Source organism: Solanum pennellii, chromosome 2, assembly GCF_001406875.1.
Source record: "Solanum pennellii chromosome 2, SPENNV200".
NCBI lineage: Eukaryota > Viridiplantae > Streptophyta > Magnoliopsida > Solanales > Solanaceae > Solanum > Solanum pennellii.
Window position 1 is genome coordinate 13,517,878 of NC_028638.1, and position 9,558 is coordinate 13,527,435.

A 9,558-nucleotide genomic window follows, 5' to 3' on the forward strand; every position below is an offset into this window, starting at 1 on the left:
TCCATCTGTGTGTGCAGTCAAAGGGCGATGATGGCATGCTACGCTCGACGTCATCTGACCGTGTGGCTGTCCAAGGGCTACTCTGGCATTCCACGCCCGACGTCGTCCAAACGTGTATGCAGTCCAAGGGCGATAATGGTATGCCATGCACGACGTCGTCTGCCCGTGTGTGCTTTCGAAAGGCGATGATGGAATGCCATGCCCAACATCGTCCATCTGTGTGTGCAGTCCAAGGGCGATGATGGCATGCCACGTCCGACGTCGTCTTACCTTGTGTGCTTTCCAACGGCGATGATGGCATGCCACGCCCCACATCATCCATCTGTGTGTGCAGTCCAAGGGCGATGATGGAATGCCACGCCCGACGTCGTCCGACCGTGTGTGCTTTCCAAGGCCTACTCTGGCATTCTACCCCCGACGTCATCCGACCATGTGTGCACTCCAAGGGCGATGATCGCATGCCACGCCCAACATTGTTCATTTGTGTGTGCAGTACAAGGGCGATGATGGCATGCCACGCCCCACATCATCCATCTGTGTGTGCAGTCCAAAGACGATGATGGCATGCGACGCCTGATGTCGTCCTACCGTGTGTGCTGTTTAAGGGCGATGATGGCATGCCACGCCCCACATCATCCATCTGTGTGTGCAGTCCAAAGACGATGATGGCATGCGACGCCTGATGTCGTCCTACCGTGTGTGCTGTTTAAGGGCGATGATGGCATGCCACGCCCCACATCATCCATCTGTGTGTGCAGTCCAAAGACGATGATGGCATGCGACGCCTGATGTCGTCCTACCGTGTGTGCTGTTTAAGGGCGATGATGGCATGCCACGCCCCACATCATCCATCTGTGTGTGCAGTCCAAAGACGATGATGGCATGCGACGCCTGATGTCGTCCTACCGTGTGTGCTGTTTAAGGGCGATGATGGCATGCCACGCCCCACATCATCCATCTGTGTGTGCAGTCCAAAGACGATGATGGCATGCGACGCCTGATGTCGTCCTACCGTGTGTGCTGTTTAAGGGCGATGATGGCATGCCACGCCCCACATCATCCATCTGTGTGTGCAGTCCAAAGACGATGATGGCATGCGACGCCTGATGTCGTCCTACCGTGTGTGCTGTTTAAGGGCGATGATGGCATGCCACGCCCCACATCATCCATCTGTGTGTGCAGTCCAAAGACGATGATGGCATGCGACGCCTGATGTCGTCCTACCGTGTGTGCTGTTTAAGGGCGATGATGGCATGCCACGCCCCACATCATCCATCTGTGTGTGCAGTCCAAAGACGATGATGGCATGCGACGCCTGATGTCGTCCTACCGTGTGTGCTGTTTAAGGGCGATGATGGCATGCCACGCCCCACATCATCCATCTGTGTGTGCAGTCCAAAGACGATGATGGCATGCGACGCCTGATGTCGTCCTACCGTGTGTGCTGTTTAAGGGCGATGATGGCATGCCACGCCCCACATCATCCATCTGTGTGTGCAGTCCAAAGACGATGATGGCATGCGACGCCTGATGTCGTCCTACCGTGTGTGCTGTTTAAGGGCGATGATGGCATGCCACGCCCCACATCATCCATCTGTGTGTGCAGTCCAAAGACGATGATGGCATGCGACGCCTGATGTCGTCCTACCGTGTGTGCTGTTTAAGGGCGATGATGGCATGCCACGCCCCACATCATCCATCTGTGTGTGCAGTCCAAAGACGATGATGGCATGCGACGCCTGATGTCGTCCTACCGTGTGTGCTGTTTAAGGGCGATGATGGCATGCCACGCCCCACATCATCCATCTGTGTGTGCAGTCCAAAGACGATGATGGCATGCGACGCCTGATGTCGTCCTACCGTGTGTGCTGTTTAAGGGCGATGATGGCATGCCACGCCCCACATCATCCATCTGTGTGTGCAGTCCAAAGACGATGATGGCATGCGACGCCTGATGTCGTCCTACCGTGTGTGCTGTTTAAGGGCGATGATGGCATGCCACGCCCCACATCATCCATCTGTGTGTGCAGTCCAAAGACGATGATGGCATGCGACGCCTGATGTCGTCCTACCGTGTGTGCTGTTTAAGGGCGATGATGGCATGCCACGCCCCACATCATCCATCTGTGTGTGCAGTCCAAAGACGATGATGGCATGCGACGCCTGATGTCGTCCTACCGTGTGTGCTGTTTAAGGGCGATGATGGCATGCCACGCCCCACATCATCCATCTGTGTGTGCAGTCCAAAGACGATGATGGCATGCGACGCCTGATGTCGTCCTACCGTGTGTGCTGTTTAAGGGCGATGATGGCATGTCACGCTCGACGTCGTCCGACCGTGTGTGCTTTCCAAGGGCTACTCTGGCATTCTACACCCGACGTCATCCGACCATGTGTGCACTCCAAGGGCGATGATGGAATGCCACGCCCGACGTCGTTTGACAGTCTGTGCTTTCCAAGGGCGATGATGGCATGCCACGTCCGAGGTCGACCAATTGTGTGTGTTATCCAAGGGCTATGATGACATGCCATGCTCATTTTCATTCAACCGTGTGTGCTTTCCAAGGGCGATGATCGCATGCCACGCCCGACATTGTTCCTTTGTGTGTGCAGTACAAGGGCGATGATGGCATGCCACGCCCGACGTCGTCCGACCGTGTATGCTGTCCAAGGGCTACGCAGGCATGCCATGCCTGACTTTGTTCGACCGTGTGTGTTGTCCAAAAGCGATAATGGCATGCCACGCCCGACGTCGTCCGACCGTGTATGCTGTCCAAGGGCTACGCAGGCATGCCATGCCTGACTTTGTTCGACCGTGTGTGTTGTCCAAAAGCGATAATGGCATGCCACGCCCGACGTCGTCCGACCGTGTATGCTGTCCAAGGGCTACGCAGGCATGCCATGCCTGACTTTGTTCGACCGTGTGTGTTGTCCAAAAGCGATAATGGCATGCCACGCCCGACGTCGTCCGACCGTGTATGCTGTCCAAGGGCTACGCAGGCATGCCATGCCTGACTTTGTTCGACCGTGTGTGTTGTCCAAAAGCGATAATGGCATGCCACGCCCGACGTCGTCCGACCGTGTATGCTGTCCAAGGGCTACGCAGGCATGCCATGCCTGACTTTGTTCGACCGTGTGTGTTGTCCAAAAGCGATAATGGCATGCCACGCCCGACGTCGTCCGACCGTGTATGCTGTCCAAGGGCTACGCAGGCATGCCATGCCTGACTTTGTTCGACCGTGTGTGTTGTCCAAAAGCGATAATGGCATGCCACGCCCGACGTCGTCCGACCGTGTATGCTGTCCAAGGGCTACGCAGGCATGCCATGCCTGACTTTGTTCGACCGTGTGTGTTGTCCAAAAGCGATAATGGCATGCCACGCCCGACGTCGTCCGACCGTGTATGCTGTCCAAGGGCTACGCAGGCATGCCATGCCTGACTTTGTTCGACCGTGTGTGTTGTCCAAAAGCGATAATGGCATGCCACGCCCGACGTCGTCCGACCGTGTATGCTGTCCAAGGGCTACGCAGGCATGCCATGCCTGACTTTGTTCGACCGTGTGTGTTGTCCAAAAGCGATAATGGCATGCCACGCCCGACGTCGTCCGACCGTGTATGCTGTCCAAGGGCTACGCAGGCATGCCATGCCTGACTTTGTTCGACCGTGTGTGTTGTCCAAAAGCGATAATGGCATGCCACGCCCGACGTCGTCCGACCGTGTATGCTGTCCAAGGGCTACGCAGGCATGCCATGCCTGACTTTGTTCGACCGTGTGTGTTGTCCAAAAGCGATAATGGCATGCCACGCCCGACGTCGTCCGACCGTGTATGCTGTCCAAGGGCTACGCAGGCATGCCATGCCTGACTTTGTTCGACCGTGTGTGTTGTCCAAAAGCGATAATGGCATGCCACGCCCGACGTCGTCCGACCGTGTATGCTGTCCAAGGGCTACGCAGGCATGCCATGCCTGACTTTGTTCGACCGTGTGTGTTGTCCAAAAGCGATAATGGCATGCCACGCCCGACGTCGTCCGACCGTGTATGCTGTCCAAGGGCTACGCAGGCATGCCATGCCTGACTTTGTTCGACCGTGTGTGTTGTCCAAAAGCGATAATGGCATGCCACGCCCGACGTCGTCCGACCGTGTATGCTGTCCAAGGGCTACGCAGGCATGCCATGCCTGACTTTGTTCGACCGTGTGTGTTGTCCAAAAGCGATAATGGCATGCCACGCCCGACGTCGTCCGACCGTGTATGCTGTCCAAGGGCTACGCAGGCATGCCATGCCTGACTTTGTTCGACCGTGTGTGTTGTCCAAAAGCGATAATGGCATGCCACGCCCGACGTCGTCCGACCGTGTGTGCTTTCCAAGGGCGATGATGGCATGCCACGCCCGACGTCGTCCGACCGTGTGTGCTTTCCAAGGGCTATGATGGCATGCCATGCCCAACATTGTATGTTTGTGTGTGCAGTCCAAAGACGATGATGGCATGCGACGCCTGATGTCGTCCTACCGTGTGTGCTGTTTAAGGGCGATGATGGCATGTCACGCTCGACGTAGTCCGACCGTTTGTGCTGTCCAAGGGCGATGATCGCATGCCACGCCCAACATTGTTCATTTGTGTGTGCAGTACAAGGGCGATGATGGCATTCAACGACCGACGTCGTTCGACNGACCGTGTGTGTTGTCCAAAAGCGATAATGGCATGCCACGCCCAACGTTATCCGACCGTGTGTACTGTCCAAGGGCGATGATGGAGTGCCACTCCCAAAATTTTTGATTCGTGTGTGCAGTACAAGAGTGATGATGGCATGTCACGACCGATATCGTCCGACATTATATTTTGTCCAATGGCTATGATGACATGCCACGCTCGACGTTGTCCGACCGTGTGTGTTGTTCAAGAGCTATGATGACATGCCACGCCTAACGTCGTCCAACCGTGTGTGTTGTCCAAGGGATATGATGACATGCCATGCCCGACGTCGTCCAACTATGTGTGCTGTCTAAGGTCTATGATGTAAGCCAAGCCCGACGTCGTCCGACCGTGTATGCTGTCCAAGGGCTACTCAAGAATGCCACGCCCAACGTCGTTCAACTGTGAGTGATGTCCAAGGGCTATGATGGCATACCACGCATGATGTTGTCCGACCATGTGTGTTGTCCAAGGGCGATGACGGCATGCCACGCCCGACATAGCCCAACCATGTGTATTGTCCACGGACAATGATGGAATGCCACGCCCGACATCGTTCATTTGTGTGTGCAGTACAAGAGCGATGATGGCATGCAAAGCCCGACGTCATCCATTTTTTTTGTGCAGTCCAAGGGCAATGATAGCATGTCACCCCCGACATCGACCGACCGTGTGTGTTGTTCAAGGGCTATGATGACATGCCATGCCTAACATCGTCCAACCGTGTGTGTTGTCCAAGGGCTATGATGGCATGCCACACCCGACGTCATCCCACCGTGTGTGCTTTCCAAGGGACATGATGGCATACCACGCCCGACATCGTCCAACCGTGTGTGCTTTCCAATGGTAATGATTTCATGCCACCCCCAACATCGTCCTTCTGTGTGTGCAGTCTAAGCGCTAGAAAGGCATGCCACACACGATGTTATCAGACAGTTTATCTTGTCCAAGGGTCATGATAGCATGCCACGCCCGATGTCGTCAGACCGTTTGTGCAGTCCAAGGACTTTGATGGCATGTTATGCCCACGCCCAACATCGTCCTTCTGTGTGTGCAGTCTAAGGGCTAGAAAGGCATGCCACACCCGACGTTGTCTTACTGTGTGTCCTGTCCAAAGGTCATGATGGCATGCCACGCCCGATGTCGTCTGACCATTTGTGTTGTCCATGGACTTTGATGGCATGTCACGCCCGCCGTCGTCTTACAATGTGTGCTTTCCAAGGGCTACGCGGGTATGCGACGCCCGACTTCTTCCGACCTGTGTGCTGACGAAGGGCGATAATGGCATGCCATGCCAAATTTCGTCCGTTTGTTTGTGCAATAAAAGGGCGATGATGGCATGCCACGCCCGATGTCATTCGAATGTGTGTGGTGTGCAAGGGATACGCAGGCATACCACGCCCGACGTCGTCCGATCGTGTGTGCTGTCCAAGGGCTATGATGGCAAGCCATGCCCGATGTCGTCTGATCGTGTGTGCTGTCCAAGGGCTATCATGGCATGCCACGCCAGACGTCGTCCGATCCTGTGTACAGTCCAAGGGCCAAGTTGGTATGCCACGCCCGATGTCATCCGACCGTGTGTGTAGTTAAGTACCATGACGGCATGCCATGCCTAACATCGTCCGTCCGTGTGTGCAGTCCAAGGGCGATGATGGCATGCCTTACCCAACTTCGTCCAACCGTGTGTGTTGTCCAAGGTATATGATGACATGCCATGCCCGACGTCGCCCAACTATGTGTGCTGTCTAAGGGCTATGATTTAAGCCACACCCGACGTCGTCCGACTGTGTGTGCTGTCAAAGGGCTACTCAAGAATGCCACACCGGACGTTTCCTGACCGTGTGTGAAGTCTAAGGGCGATAATGGCATGCCACAACCGACATCGTCTTCCTATGTGTGATGTCTAAGGACCATGATGGCATGCCACGCCCGATGTCGTCCGACTGTGTGTGCTTTCCAAAGACGATGATGGCATCCCACATCTTACATCGTCCGTCTATGTGTGCAGTCCAAGTGCAATGATGGCATGCCACGTCCGTGGTTGATCAACCGTGTGTCCTGTCCATGGGCTATGCTGACATGCCACGCCAAACGTCGTTCAATTGTGAGTGATGTCCAAGGGCTATGATGGCATGCCACGCACGACGTCGTCCGACCATGTGTGCTGTCCAAGGGAGATGATGGCATGCCACGTCGGACATTGCCCAACTGAGTGTACAGTCAACGGGCAATGATGGAATGCCACGCCCGACATCGTTCATTCGTGTGTGCAGTACAAGAGCAATGATGGCATGCAAAGCCCGACGTCATCCGTTTTTGTGTGCAGTCCAGGGCAATTATAGCATGTCACGCCCGATGTCGACCAACCGTGTGTGTTGTTCAAGGGATATGATGACATGCCATGCCTAACATCGTCCAACCGTGTGTGTTGTCCAAGGGCTATGATGGCATGCCACACTAGACGTCATCCGACCGTGTGTGCTTTTCAAGGGACACGATGGCATAACAAGCCCGACATCGTCCAACCGTGTGTGCTTTCCAATGGTAATGATTGCATGCCACCCCCAACATCGTCCTTCTGTGTGTGCAGTCTAAGCGCTAGAAAGGCATGCCACACACGACGTTGTCAGACTGTTTGTCCTGTCCAAGGGTCATGATAGCATGCCACGCCCGATGTCGTCAGACCGTTTGTGCTGTCCAAGGACTTTGATAGCATTTTATGCCCACCCTCGTCCGACCGTGTGTGTTGCCCAAGGGCTACACGGGCATGCAACGCCCGACTTCGTCCGACCTGTGTGCTGTCCAAGGGTGATATGTCATGCCATGCCCAATTTCATCTATTCATGTGTGCGGTAAAAGGGCGATGATGGCATGCCATGCCCGACGTCGTCCGACAGTATGTGATGTGCAAGTGCTACGCAGGCATGCCAATCTCGACGTCGGTCGATCGTATGTGTTGTCCAGGGCTATGATGGCAGGTCACGCCCGACGTCGTCCAATCTTGTGTGCTGTCCAAGAGCAATGATTGCATTCCACGCCCAAAATCGCCCAACCGTGTGTTCAGTCCAAGGACCATGATGGCATGCCTAGCCTGACATCGTCCATCCGTGTGTGTAGTGCAAGGGCGATGATGGCATGTCATAGCCGACTTCGTCCGACTATGTGTGATGTCCAAGGGCTACTCAGGCATGCCACGCTCGACGTTGCCCACTCGTGTGTGCAGTCTTAGGGCGATAATGGTATGCCACACCCGACGTCGTCAGAACGTGTATGATGTCCAAGGGCCTTGATGGCATGCCACGTCCGACTTCGTCCTACTTTGTGTTCTTTCCAAAGGCGATAATGGCATGCCACACCCGACATCATTTGCCTATGTGTGCAGTCCAAGGGTGATGATGGCATGCCACGTACGAGGTTGATCGACTGTGTGTGTTGTCCAAGGGCTATGATGACATGTCACGCCCAATGTCGTTTAATCGTGAGTGATGTCTAATTGCTATAATGGCATGCCACACACAACGTCGTCCGACCGGGTGTACTGTCCAAGGGCTACCCAGGCATGCCACGCGAAACTTTGTTCGACCGTGCATGCTGCCCAAGGGCGATGATGGCATGTTGCGACCGACGTTGTCTGTCCATGTGTACTTTCCACGGGCGATGATGGAAAGCCATGCCCAACATCGTTCATTCGTATGTGCAGTAGAAGAGAGATGATGGCATGCCAAGCCTGACGTCGTCCGACCCTGTTTCTTTCCAAAGGTTATGATGGCATGCCACGCCTTACGTCATCTGTCTCTTGCGCAGTCAAAGGGCAATGATAGCATGCCACTCTCGACGTCGATCGACTGTGTGTGTTGTTTAAGGGTTATCATGACATGCCACGCCTAACGTCGTCCAACCGTGTGTGTTGTCCAAGGGCTATGATGGCATGCCATGCCTGACGTCGTTCAACCGTGTGTCCTGTCCAAGGGCCATGATGGCATGCCACTCCCGACGTCGTCCGACCGTGTGTGCTGTCCAAGGGCTATGATGGAAGGCCACGCCCAACGTCGTCCGATCGTGTGTGGTGTCCTAGAGCTATGATGGCATGCCATGCTGACATTCTCCAATCTTTTGTACTATCCAAGTGCAGTAATTGCATGCCAATCCCAACCTCGTCCGACCGTGTGTATTTTCCTTAGTGGATGATGGCATACCACGCTTGACATCGTCCCTCTGTGTGTGCTTTCCAAGGTCAATGATGGCATGCCACGCCCGACGTCAACCGATCGTGTGTGCTGTTCAAGAACAATGATGACACGTCGTGCCCAACGTCTTCAAACTGTCTATGTTATTCAAGGGCTATGACGGCATTCCATGCCCGATGTCGTTCGACCGTGTGTGGTTTCCAAGGGCTGCGTGGGCATGCCAAGCTTGACTTTTTTCGACCGTGTGTGCTTTCCAAGAGCGATGATGGCATGCCACGCCCAACGTAGTCTGACTGTGTGTGGTGTCTAAGGGAGATAATGGCATCCCACGCCTGACGTCATTCGAAAGTGTGTGTTGTCCAATGGCTACGCGGACATGCCACGCTCGACATGGTCCGACCATGTGTACTTTCTAAGGGACATGATGGCATGCCACACCCGATATCGTCCGAGCGTGTGTGCTGTCCAAGGGCTATGATGGCAGGCCATGGCCAATGTAATCCGATCGTGTGTGTTGTCCTAGAGCTATGATGGCATGCCACGCCCGACATTATCTGATCGTTTGCACTGTCCAATTTCCATGATGACATGTGAATCCCGACCTCGTGTGACCGTGTGTGTTTTCCTTAGGGGATGATGGCATGCCACGCGTAACATCGTCCATCTATGTGTGCAATC